Source organism: Carcharodon carcharias, chromosome 5 (assembly GCF_017639515.1).
Source record: "Carcharodon carcharias isolate sCarCar2 chromosome 5, sCarCar2.pri, whole genome shotgun sequence".
NCBI lineage: Eukaryota > Metazoa > Chordata > Chondrichthyes > Lamniformes > Lamnidae > Carcharodon > Carcharodon carcharias.
In genome coordinates this window covers 15,690,935-15,704,175 of record NC_054471.1, presented here as the reverse complement: position 1 = coordinate 15,704,175, position 13,241 = coordinate 15,690,935, and the positions used below count along the sequence as shown (strand labels likewise).

The window sequence follows — 13,241 nt, the reverse complement described above, 5'->3', positions numbered from 1 at the left end:
GAATTCCACAGGCTCACCACTCTCTGGGTGAAGAGATTTCTCCTCTTCTCAGTCCTAAATGGTCTACCCCATATCCTCAGACTGTGACCCCTGGTTCTGGACTCCCCCACCATCAGCATCATCCTTCATTCATCTACCCTGTCTAGTCCTGTTAGAATTTTATCGGTTTCTATGAGATCCTCCACAATCTTCTGAGCAAATATAATCCTAACCAACTCAATCTCTCCTCATATGTCAGTCCCGCCTTCCCAGGAATCAGTCGGGTAAACCTTCACTGCACTCCCTCTATAGCAAGAACATCCTTCCTCAGATAAGACCAAAACAGCACACAATATTCCAGGTGTGGTCTCACCAAGGCCCTGTATAATTGCAGCAAGACATGCCTGCTCCTGCACTCAAATCCTGTCGCTATTAAGGCCAACATACCATTTGCCTTCTTGACCATCTGCTGCACCTGCATGCTTACCTTCAGTGACTGGTGTATGAGGACACCCAGGTCTCGTTGCACGTTTCCCTCTCTCAATTAATAGCCATTCAGATAATAATCTGCCTTCCTGTTTTTGCTACAAAAGTGAATAACCTCACATTTATCCACGTTATACTGCATCTGCCATGCATTTGCCCACTCACTCAGCTTGTCCAAATCACACTGAAGCATCTCTGCATGCTCCTCACAGCTCACCCTCCCACCCAGCTTTGTGTCATCTGCAAATTTGCAGATATTACTTTTGGTTCCCTCATCTAAATCACTAATACATATTATGAATAGCTGGGGTCACAGTACAGATCCCTGCAGCACCCCACTGGTCACTGCCTGCCATTTGGAAAAAGACCCAATAATTCCTACTCTTTGTTTTCTGTCTGCCACCCAGTTTTCTATCCATCTCAATACACTACCCCCAATGCCATGCGCTTTAATTTAACACGCTAATCTCTTATGTGGACTTTGTCGAAAGCCTTCTGAAAGTCCAAATAAACCATATCCACTGGCTCCCCCTCATTAACTCTACTAGTTACATCCTTGAAAAATTCCTGTAGATTTGTCAAGCGTGATTTTCCTTTCGTAAATCCGTGCTGACTCTGTCCGATTCTGCCACTGTTTTCCAAGTGCTCAGCTATTAAATCTTTTACAATGGACTCTAGAATTTACCCCACCACTGACATCAGGCTGACTGGTCTATAATATGTTCTCTCTACCTCCTTTTCTAAAAATAGTGGAGTTACATTAGCCACCCTCCAATCTGTAGGAACTGTTCCAGAGTCAATTGAATCTCAGAAGATCACCACCAATGCATCTAGGGCCACTTCTTTAAGTACTCTGGGATGTAGATTATCAGGCCCTGGGGATTTATCGGTCTTCAATCCCATCAATTTCTCCAACACAATTTCCCTACAAATACTGATTTCTTTCAGTTCCTCCCTCTCACTAAACCCTGTGTTCCCCAACATTTTTGGTATGTTACTTATGTCCTCCTTTGTGAAGGCAGAACCAAAGTATGGATTTAGTTGGTCAGCCATTTCGTTGTTCCCCATTATAAATTCCCCTGCTCCTGACTGTAAGGGACCTACATTTGTCTCCACCAATCTTTTTCTCTTCACATACCTATTGAAACCTTTAGTCAGTTTTTATGTTCCCCGCAAGATTACGCTCATATTTTCCTCTTTTTAATCAATCCCTTTGTCCTCCTTTGCTGCATTCTAAACTGCTCCCAATCCCGAGGTCTGTTGTTTTTTTTCTGGCCAATTTGTATGCCTCTTCCTTGATCTAATACTATCTCTAATTTCCCTTGTCAGCCATGGTTTGGCCACCTTTCCTGTTTTACTTTTGTGTCAGACAGGAATAAACAATTGTTGCAGTTGACCCATGTGCTCTTTGAACATTTGCCATAGCCTATCCCTTTAAGTAACATTTCCCAATCCATCATAGTCAACTCGCATCTCATGCCATCGTAGTTTCCCTTTATTTAAGATTCAGGACCCTAGTCTCAGAATCAACCATGTCACTCTCCATCTTGATGAAGAATTCTATCATATTATGGTTGTTTATCCCCAAGGGGCCTCGCACAATTAGATTACCAATTATTCCTTTCTCGTTACACAATACCCAGTCAAGGATGGCCTGTTCTCTAGTTGGTTCCTCAACATATTGGTCCAGAAAACTATCCCATATACACTCCAGGAATGCCTCCTCTACGGTATTATTACTAATTTGATTTGCCCAATCTTTATGCAGATTAACGTCACCCATAATTAGAGTTGTTCCATTATTGCGCGGGTCTCTCATTTCCTGTTTAATGCCATACCCATCACCATTACAGTTTGGGGGACTATATACAACCTCCATTAACATTTTTTGCCTCTTAGTGTTTCTCAGCTCTACCCATACAGATTCCACATCACCTGAGCTAATATCTTTCCTCACTATTGCATTAATTTCCTCTTTAACCAGCAATACAACTCCACCTTTTCCTTTTTGTCTGTCCTTCCTAAATACTGAATACCTGTATGTTCAGTTCCCATCCCTGCAGCCATGTCTCCATAATCCCGACTACATCATACTTGTTTACATCTATTTATGCGGTTAATTCATCCACTTTATTGCAAATGCTTGTCTTTTTAACATTACTTGTCCAGTTCCCACTATTTTCCACTGAGGCCCTGTTTGATTCTTGTCCTTGATTTCTCTGCTTTTCACTTCACTTATTCCGCTCTCTGTTCTTGTCCTTGATTCCCCTTCCTCTGACTCCTTGCATAGGTTCCCATCCCCCTGCCATTTTAGTTTAAACCCTGCCCAACCACTCTAGCAAATATCCCCCCTAGGACATCAGTCCTGGTCCTACCTAGGTGTAACCTGTCCAGTATGTACTGGTCCCACCTCCCCCAGAACTAGTTCAAATGTCCCAGGAATCTGAAACCCTACCCCTCACACCATCTCTTCTGTCATGTATTCATCCAATATATTCTACTATTCCTACTGACTAGCACGTGGCACTGGTAGTAATCCTGAGATCACTCCCTTTGAGGTCCTACTTTTCAACTTACTTCCTAGCTCCCTATGTTCTGCTTTTAGGACCTCATCCTTTTTTTACCTATGTTGTTTGTACCAATGTGTACCACGACCACTGGCTGTTCACCCTACCCCTTCAGAATGTCCTGTAGCCGCTCTGAGACATCCTTGACCCTAGCACCAGGGCAGCAACATACCATCCTGCAGTCTCATTTGCAGCCACAGAAATACCAGTCTATTCCCCTTACAATCGAATCCCCTATAACTATTGCATTCCCATGGCTTTTTACTCCACGCCTGTGCAACAGAGCCAACCATGGTGCCACAAATTTGGCTGTTGCTGCTTTCCCGAGAGGCCATTTCCCCCCAACAGTATCCAAAGCTGTATTTCTGTTTTGCAGGGGAATAGACACAGTGGATTCCTGCACTGCCTGACTAGTCCTCTTGCTCTGCCTGGTGGTCACCCATTCCCTTCCTGCCTGTGGACTTAGCCTATGGTGTGACCACCTCTCTATATGTGCTATCCATGATACTCTCTGCCTTGTGAATGCTCCAGTGTCCCCAGCCGCTGCTCCAGCGCCAAAACTCGGGCTTCCAGGAGCTGCAGCTGGAGACATGCTAGCCCCAGCTGCTGGGAATGTTCCCAACTTCCCACACAGCAGGAGAAGCACACCACGGCTTTGAGCTCTCCTGCCATGACTTAGACCTTTAAATTAAATTAATCCTTTTGGAAGATACTTAATATCAAACAATATCAATTACACTCGGGCCCTTCTTCAGTGCTCCTCATTGTTACAGAATATAGCCCTTACAAATGATGAACCACAAAACAAGACCTTAAAGACAATAAGTGATAACAGTAGTAAATTCTTACCCGACTGTAATCGTGGTACTCAAAGGATCAGCTCGTTCTCTCCTCACCAATCTCCCTCAGTCACCAAACTCCAAGTTAACACTCTACTGCAGCCTAAAGCAGCACTCCAGTGCAGACAAAGTCAGCACTGTAAGATGGCCTGTTTTTATTCTCGCTGAATCTAGCCTTGAAAACCTGTTTAAGCCAATTATCTAATTAAGCTACAAGCAGCGCCTGTATAAACCCTGTTTTAAATTTGGTTTATTTGGTCGGCTTTAAAAGAGCTACAAAAAATAAATAAATAAACAAAGAGATAAAAACAAAAAACTGCGGATGCTGGAAATCCAAAACAAAAACAGAATTACCTGGAAAAACTCAGCAGGTCTGGCAGTATCGGTGGAGAAGAAAAGAGTTGACGTTTCGAGTCCTCATGACCCTTCAAAAAATCAGTTCTGTTGAAGGGTCATGAGGACTCGAAATGTCAACTCTTTTCTTCTCCGCCGATGCTGCCAGACCTGCTGAGTTTTTCCAGGTAATCATGTTCTTGTAATAAATAAACAAACCCTGTTTTAAAGCTGGCCTAAAACTCACCTTCTGCCAATCCAAACAGCAACTTTAAGTTAATTACTAAATTAAGTAAGGGCTAGACTTTAGATAGAAATTAAGCCTTAAATTCCCTCAGTCACCAAACTCCAAATTAAGCACTCTACTGCAGCCCAAAGCAGCACTCCAGTGCAGTCAAAGTCAGCACTGTAAGATGGCCTGTTTTTATACTCTCTGAATCTAGCCTCTGAAAAAGGTCAGGTACTCAAGGATCACCACATTCCCTCCTCACCAATCTCCTTCAGTCACCAAACTCCAACTTAACACTCTACTGCAGCCCAAAGCAGCACTCTTGGGCCCTTCTTCCATGCTCCTCATTGTTACAGAATATAGCCCTTACAAATGATGAACCACAAAATAAGACCTTAAAAATTATAAGCGATAACAGTTGTAAATACTTACCTGACCGTAAGAATGCTTAAGTTGGAGTTTGGTGACTGAGGGAATTTAAGGGTTAATTTCTATCTAAAGTCTAGTCTTTCTTTAAATTTAGTAATTAACTAAAAGTTGCTGTTTGGATTGGAAGAAGGTGAGTGTTAGTAGGGGAAATTTAGTTGACAGTGATCTTTGTATCATAAAGTTTAGGTCGGCTATTGAAGTGGATAAGGATCAATCCAGAGTATGAATAGTTATTTGAGGGAAGCCAGCTTCAATGGGGTTGAGGATAGATCTGGCCCAGATCAATTGGAATCAAAAAGTTTAGCAGGCAAAATGGTACTTGTACAATGGGGTGCCTCCAGAGAAGAGATAGTTCACAATCTAGATATATCCCCATGAAGGGAAAGGCAAGGCAAACAAATCCAGAGCTCCCTGGATGACAAAATAGATGCAGATTAAGGTGAAGAGAACATGCACTTCTGACAGATGCCAGGTGTGAAATAAGAACCAAGCTGGATATAGAAGGTTCAGAGCAGAAGTTAAAAATCATAAGAAGCAAAATGTATGAAAAGAGACTCACAGCTAATATAAAAAGGAATCCAAAATTATTTTACAGGCACATAAATACTAAGTGTGGTAATAGGAGGAGTGCATTTGATTAGGTTACAAAAAGGGGATTTACACTTGGAGGTGGGGTCATATGGCTGAGGTATTAAATGAATACTTTGCATCTGTTGTTACCAAGGAACAAGATGCTACCTAGGCCAAGGTAAAAGAAGGGGTAACTCAGACATTTGAAGACTAAAATTGTTGATGGGGTGATATTGGATAGGCTGTCTGTGTTTAAGAGTTGATAAGGCACCAGAACTAGATGGGATGCTTTCAAGGATACTGAGGGAGAGAGGAAATTGCAGAGGCACTGGCCATGATTTTCTATCTTCCTTACACTCAGGGATGCCAGAAGACTGGAGAATTGCAAATGTGATACCTTTACCTTTTTTGAACAAGGGTAAGCTCAGGAACTATAGGCAATTAAGTTAAACCATGAATGATGGGAAACTTCTAGAAATGATAATTCAGGACAAAATTAACAGTCACTTGGGCAAATGCAACTCAAGGACAAATCATATTTCACTAATTTGTTGGTGTTTTTGAATACCTAGAGAAGGTGGATGAGAGTAATCCTGTTGATGTGGTATACCTGGACTTCCATAGAACCATAGAACACTACAGCACAGAAAACAGGCCATTCAGCCCTTCTAGTCTGTGCTGAAATATTATTCCACTAGTCCCATTGACCTGCACCTGGTCCATAACCCTCCAGACCTTTCCCATCCATGTATCTATCCAATTTATTCTTAAAACTTAAGAGTGAGTCCGCATTTACCACGTCAGATGGTAGCTCGTTCCACACTCTCACCACTCTCTGAGTGAAGAAGCTCCCCCTAATGTTCCCCCTAAACCTTTCCCCTTTCACCCTAAAGCCATATCCTCCCGTGTTTATCTCTCCTAGTCTAAGTGAAAAGAGCCTACTCACATTTACTGTCTATACCCCTCATAATTTTGTAAACTTCTATCAAATCTCCCCTTATTCTTCTACGCTCCAAGGAATAAAGTCCTAACCTGTTTAATCTTTCCCTGTAACTCAACTCCTTAAGACCCGGGAACATCCTAGTAAATCTTCTCTGCTCTGTCTCAATCTTACCGATATCCTTCCTGTAGTTAGGCGACCAGAACTGCACACAATACTCCAAAGTTGGTCTCACCAATGTCCTATACAACGTCACCATAACATCCCAACTCCTATACTCAATACTTTGATTTATGAAGGCCAGTATGCCAAAAGCTTTCTTTGCAACCCTGTCTACCTGTGACGCCACCTTCAGGGAATTATGTATCTGAACTCCCAGATCCCTTTGTTCCTCTGCACTCCTCAGTGCCCTACCATTTAATGTGTATGTCCTACCTTGGTTTGTCCTTCCAAAAATGCAAAACCTCACACTTTTCCGCATTAAATTCCATCTGCCATTTTCTGGCCCATTTTTCCAGTTGGTCCAGATCCCTCTGCAAGCTTTGAAAGCCTTCCTCGCTGTCCACACGTCCCCAATCTTAGTGTCATCAGCAAACTCGCTGATCCAATTTACCAGATTATCATCCAAATCATTGATATAGACAACAAACAACAATGGTCCCAGCACAGATCCCTGAGGCACACCACTAGTCACAGACCTCCAGTCTGAGAAGCAATCATCCACTACCACTCTCTGTCTTCTCCCACACAGCCAATTTCAAATCCAGTTTACAACCTCTCCATGGATACCAAGTGTCTGAACTTTCTGAACTAACCTCCCATGTGGGACCTTGTCAAAGGCCTTACTAAAGTCCATGTAGACAACATCCACAGCCTTTCCTTCATCTACTTTCTTGGTAACCTCCTTGAAAAACTCTACAAGCTTTGTTAAACACGACCTACCACACACAAAGCCATACTGACTATCCTTAATCAGCCCTTGGCTGTCCAAATAATTGTATATCCGATCTCTCAGAACACCTTCCAATAATTTACCTACTACTGACATCAGGCTTACTGGCTTGTAATTACCTGGTTTACTTTAGGAGCCTTTTTTAAACGACAGAACAACATGAGCTACCCTCCAATCCTCTGGCACCTCACCCGTAGCTAAGGACATTTTAAATATCTCTGCCAGGGCCCCTGCAATTTCTACACTAGTCTCCCTCAAGGTCCGAGGGAATATCATGAGAGGCCCGGGGGATTTATCTACCTTTATTCGCTATAAGGCAGCAAACACCTCCTTCTCTTTAATCTCTATATGTTCCATGACACTACTGCTTGTTTCCCTTCCTTCCTTATACGCTATGCCAGTTTCCTGAGTAAATACTGATGCAAAAAAACGGTTTAAGGTCTCCCCCATCTCATGAGGCTCCACACATAGACGACCACTCTGATCTTCAAGGGGACCAATTGTGTCCCTTACTATCCTTTTATTCTTAATATACTTGTAGAAACCCTTTGGGTTTACCTTCACATTATCTGCCAAAGCAACCTCATGTCTTCTTTTTGCCTTCCTGATTTCCTATTTTATTATTTTCTTACATTTTCTATACTCTACAATTACCTCATTTGCTCCTTGTTGCCTATACCTGCTATACACCTCTCTCTTCTTAACCAGATCGCCAATATCCCTTGAAAACCAAGGTTCCCTATGCCTGTTAACTTTGCCTTTAATCCTGACAGGAGCATGCAAATTCTGCACTCTCAAAATTTCGCCTTTGAATGCCTTCCACTTACTGAACACATCCTTGCCAGAAAACAACTTATTCCAATCCACTCTTCCTAGAATCTTTCTCATTTCCACAAAATTTGCCTTTCTCCAATTTAGAATTTCAACTCGAGGTCCGGACCTATCCTTATCCATAATTAACTTAAAATTAATGACATTGTGGTCACTGGACCCAAAATGTTCACCAACACATACTTCTGTCACCTGACCTGTCTGGTTCCCTAATAGGAGATCAAGTATTGCATCCTCTCTCGTTGGTACCTCTATATATTGATTTAGGAAACTTTCCTGAACACATTTGACAAACTCCAAGCCATCCAGCCCTTTTACCGTATGGGAGTCCCAGTCAATATGTGGAAAGTTAAAATCTCCTACTATCACAACTTTCTGTTTCTTACATCAGTCTGCTATCTCTCTACAGATTTTCCCCTCCAATTCTCTCTGACCATTGGGTGGTCTATAATACAAGCCTATTCGTGTGGTCACACCTTTCCCATTCCTCAGCTCCACCCATATGGCCTCTGTAGGCGAGCCCTCTGGGCTGTCCTGCTTATGCACAGCTGTGATATTTTCTCTAGTAATGCCACTCCTCCCCCTTTCATCCCTCCCCCTCTATCACGTCTGAAACAACGAAACCCCGGAACATTGAGCTGCCAGTCCTGCCCCTCCTTCAACCAAGTCTCACTAATAGCAATAATGTCGTAATCCCACTTGCCAATCCACGCCCTAAGCTCATCTGCCTTTCCGACAATACTCCTTGCATTGAAATAGATGTACCTGAGAATATTTCTATCACGTACAAACCTTTGATTTCTGTCAATACATGCATTCCTCGCTTGACCTTTATCCTCCTCCACCTCACTATCTGCTCTAACATTCTGGTTCCCCTCCCCCTGCAAATCTAGGTTAAACGCCCCGGAGCAGCACTAGCAAACCTACCCGCAAGGATGTTAGTCTCCCTCCAGTTCAGGTGCAAACCGTCCCGTTGGAACAGGTCCCACCTTCCCTGGAACAGATCCCAATTGTCCAGAAACATGAAGCCCTCCCTCCCACATCATCTCCTTAGCCACATATTTAGCTGCATTATCCTCCTATTTCTAGCCTCACTGGCACGTGGCATGGGTAGCACTCCTGAGATCGCAACCCTGGAGGTCCTGTCCTTCAACTTTGCACTTAACTCCCTAAGCTCTCTTTGCAGGACATCCTCCTCCTTCCTATCCACATCATTGGTCCCTACATGGACCATGACATCTGGCTGCTCACCCTCCCTCCTGAATATACTAAGAACTCGATCCGATATATCGCGGACCCTGGCACTAGAGAGGCAACAGACCATCCAGGATTCTCAATCTCCCCCACAGAACCTCCTATCTGTCCCCCTAACTATCGAATCCCCTATAACTACTGCTTTTCTCTTTTCCCTCCCTGCTTTCTGAGCTGAGGGTCCAGCCTTGGTGCCAGAGATGCGACCACTACAACTTGTTCCTGGTAGGTCATCCCCACCAACAGTATCCAAAACGGTATACCTATTGTTGATGGGAATGGCCACAAGGGTGCTCTGCTCTTTCTGTCTATTCCCCTTCTTTTCCATCTGACCTCGCTTCAAGCTCCACGCTCTTTTTCAAATGACCTCGCTTCAAGGTGCACGCTCTTTTTCAAATGACTTACCCCACGCTCTCCACACTCTTTTTCAACTGACCTCGCTTCAAGCTCCGCGCTCTTTTTCAAATGACCAACTTCATTTGATGAAGTGCCGCACAACAGACTTGAGGAAAGTTATAGCTTATGGAATTAAATGGATAGTAGCAACATGGACACAAAAATGGCTGAGTTGTGGTTAATGGCTATTTTTCAGACTGGAGAAAGGTTTGTAGTAGAGTGCCCCAGGAGTCAATGTTGGGACTCTAGGGTAAACGGCACAATTTCAAAACTGTGATGAAACTGTCAGAGTAGTGTAGAAGTTGAAGAGGACAGACAGGTTGGTGGAATGGGTGGATAATTTGCAGACAAAATTTAATGTAGCAAAATGTGAAATGATTGTGGTAGGAAGAACAGAGGGACAATATAAAATAAATGATACAATTCTAAAGGGGTTTGGGGCATAGTGGTATTATCACTGAACTAGTAATCCAGAGACTCAAGGTAATGCTCTGGTGACCCAGGTTACGAATCCCACCACGGCAGAGGTAGAATTTGAATTCAGTAAAAATCTGGAATTAAAAAAGTCTAACGATGACCGTGAAACCATTGTCGACTCACTAATGTCCATTAGGGGAGGAAATATGCCGTCCTCACCTGGTCTGGCCTACATGTGACTCCAGATCTGCAGAGGTCTGGTTGGCCCTCCAAAATGTACTTGCAAGCCACTCAGTTTATTAAACAATTAAAAAGTCAACAAAAAGGAATGAAACTGAACAGGCCACTGGTATCGAACTAGGCTCTGGAAACAACAGCAAACCTAGCCCTGTCGACCCTGAAAAGTCCTCCTTACTAACATCTGGGGGCTTGTGCCAAAATTGGGAGTTGTCTCACAGACTAGTCAAGGAACCACTTGACTCAGAATAATAACTTACAGATCATTTCCCAGACACTACCATCACCATCCCTGGTTATGTCCTGTCTCACCAGCATGGCAGACCCAGTAGAGGTGATGGCACAGTGATGTACAGTCAGGAGGGATTTTCCCTGGTAGTCCTCAACATAGACTCTGGCCCCCATGAAGTCTCATGGCATCAGGTCAAACATGGGCAAGGATACCTCCTGCTGATTGCCATGTACTGCTTCCACACCCCACTCCAACTGATGAATCAGTACTCCTCTACGTTGAGCACCCCTTGTAGGGTGCAGAATGTACTCGGTGGCAGACTTCAATGTCCATCACCAAGAGTGACTCAGCGGCACCACCACAGACTGAGCCCTAAAGGGCATAGTTGCTAACTTGAATCTGCAACAGGTTTGGAGGGAACCAACAAGAGAGAAAAGTATACTTGACCTCATCCTCACCAACCTGCCTGCCACAGATGCATCTATCCATGACAGTATCAGTAAGAATGACCACCACACAATCCTTGTGAAGATGAGGTCCCATTTTCACATTGAAGATACCCTCCGTCATGCTGTGTTGCACTACCACCATACTAAATGGGATAGATTTCAAGCAGATTTAGCAACTCGAAACTGAGCATCCATAAGGCAGTATGGGCCATTAGCAACAGAACTGTACTCAACCATAATCTAACCTCATGGCCTGGCATATCCCCCACTCTACCATTACCATCAGGCCAGGGGATCAACCCTAGTTCAATGAAGAATGTGGGAGGGTATTCCAGGAGCAGCACCAGGCGTACCTTAAAATGAGGTGTCAACTTAGTGAAGCTACACAGAACTACTTGCATGCCAAACAGAATAAGCAGCAAGCAATAGAGCTAAGCAATCCCACAATCAATGGATCAGACCTAAGCTCTGCAGTCCTGTCACATCCAGTGGTGATTTGTAGTGGACAATTAAAAAACTCACTGGAGGAGCTGGCTCCACAAATAACCCAACCTCAAGGGTGCAGGAGCCCAGCACATCAGCACAAAAGATAAGGCTGAAGCATTCACAACAATCTTCAGCCAGATGTGCTGAGTGGATGATCCATCTAGGCCTCCTCTGAAAGTCTGCAGTGTCACAGATACCAGTCTTCAGCCAATTCGATTCACTCCAAATGATATCAAGAAATGGCTGAAGGCACTGGATGCTGCAAGTATATGGGCCCTGATGATATTCCCGCAATAGTACTGAAGACTTCTGCTCCAGAACTTGCCATGACCCTAGCCAAGCTGTTCTTGTACAGCTACAGCACTGGCACCTGCCCAGCAATGTGGAAAATTGGTTGGGTAGGTCCTGTACACAAAAACAGGACAAATCCAACCTGGCCAATTAGCACCCCATCAGTCTATTCTCAATCATCTGTAAAGTGATGGAAGGGGTCATCAGTGCCATCAAGTGGCACTTGCTTAACAGTAAGCTATGTGCTGATGCTCAGTTTGGGTTCCGCCAGGGTCACTCAGCTCCTGACCTTGGTTTAAACATGGACAAAAGAGCTGAACTCAAGGTGAGGTGAGAGTTACTGCCCTTGGCATCAAGACAGCATCTGACTGAGTATGGCATCAAGGAGCCCTGGCAAAACTGGAGTCAATGGGAATTGGGGCAACTCTCCACTAGTTGAGTCATACCTAAAACAAAGGAAGATGTTTGTGGTTGTTGGATGTCAATTATCTCAGTTCCAGGGCTTCACTATGAGTTCCTCAGGGTAGTGTCCTAGGCCCAACTATCTTCAGTTGTTTCATCAATGACCTTCCTTCCATCATAAGGTCAGAAGTGGGGATGTTCACTGATGTTTCACACACTGTGAGTGGTTACAATCTGGCTTACACTGCAAGTGTGTGGTGGAGGCAGGTTCAATCAAGCATTCAAGAGGGAATTGGATTGTTACCTGAAAGAAAGAATGTGCAATGCTGGGGGAAAAGCCAGGGCATGGGGTGACAGGAGGTAAATTGCTTCTATTGAGTGCTGACATAGGCACAAGGGCCAAAAAGCATCCTTCCGTGCTGTTACAATTCTGCACATTGTTTCTCCCTAAATAATTTTTTTTCCCACAAAACCTTCTCATCTCAATCCTAAAGCCAGAATGCTTTGCATGTGAGATGACACAATGAATATATGCAGGCTATTTGACAGTTTGATGTAATGGAGTATTTGTACAACAGGTTTGTGGCAGAATACACCACTGAAAGGTCAGATGTTTTACAAATCAGGTTTTGCTGTTTCAGGACAGTTTCAAGACCTGAGCAGGAGTGGGCCACTCAGCTCTTTGAGCCTGCTCCACCATTCAATAAAATCATGGCTGATCTGACTGTAACCTCCAGTGTCTGTCTATGCCTTGGAAACATTCCAAGACTCTGCTTCCACTGCCTTTTGAGGAATGGAGTCCCAAAGACTCACCACGCTCAAAAAATTCTTCTCATCTGTCTTAAATGAGCAACCCCTTATTTTTAACCAGTGACTGTTAGTCACAATAAGTGTTTGTCATGGAATAATGAGTCCATCTCATCTA

At 43.8% G+C, this 13,241-nt stretch overlaps 1 protein-coding gene across 1 annotated transcript in view; it reads right to left on the bottom strand.

Moving 5' to 3' along the window:
• The window catches only part of LOC121278115 (dynein heavy chain 8, axonemal-like), a 1,831,678-nt gene that overhangs the window by 1,557,184 nt on the left and 261,253 nt on the right, over window positions 1–13,241 (bottom strand). The gene's annotated exons all lie outside the window — the stretch shown is intronic.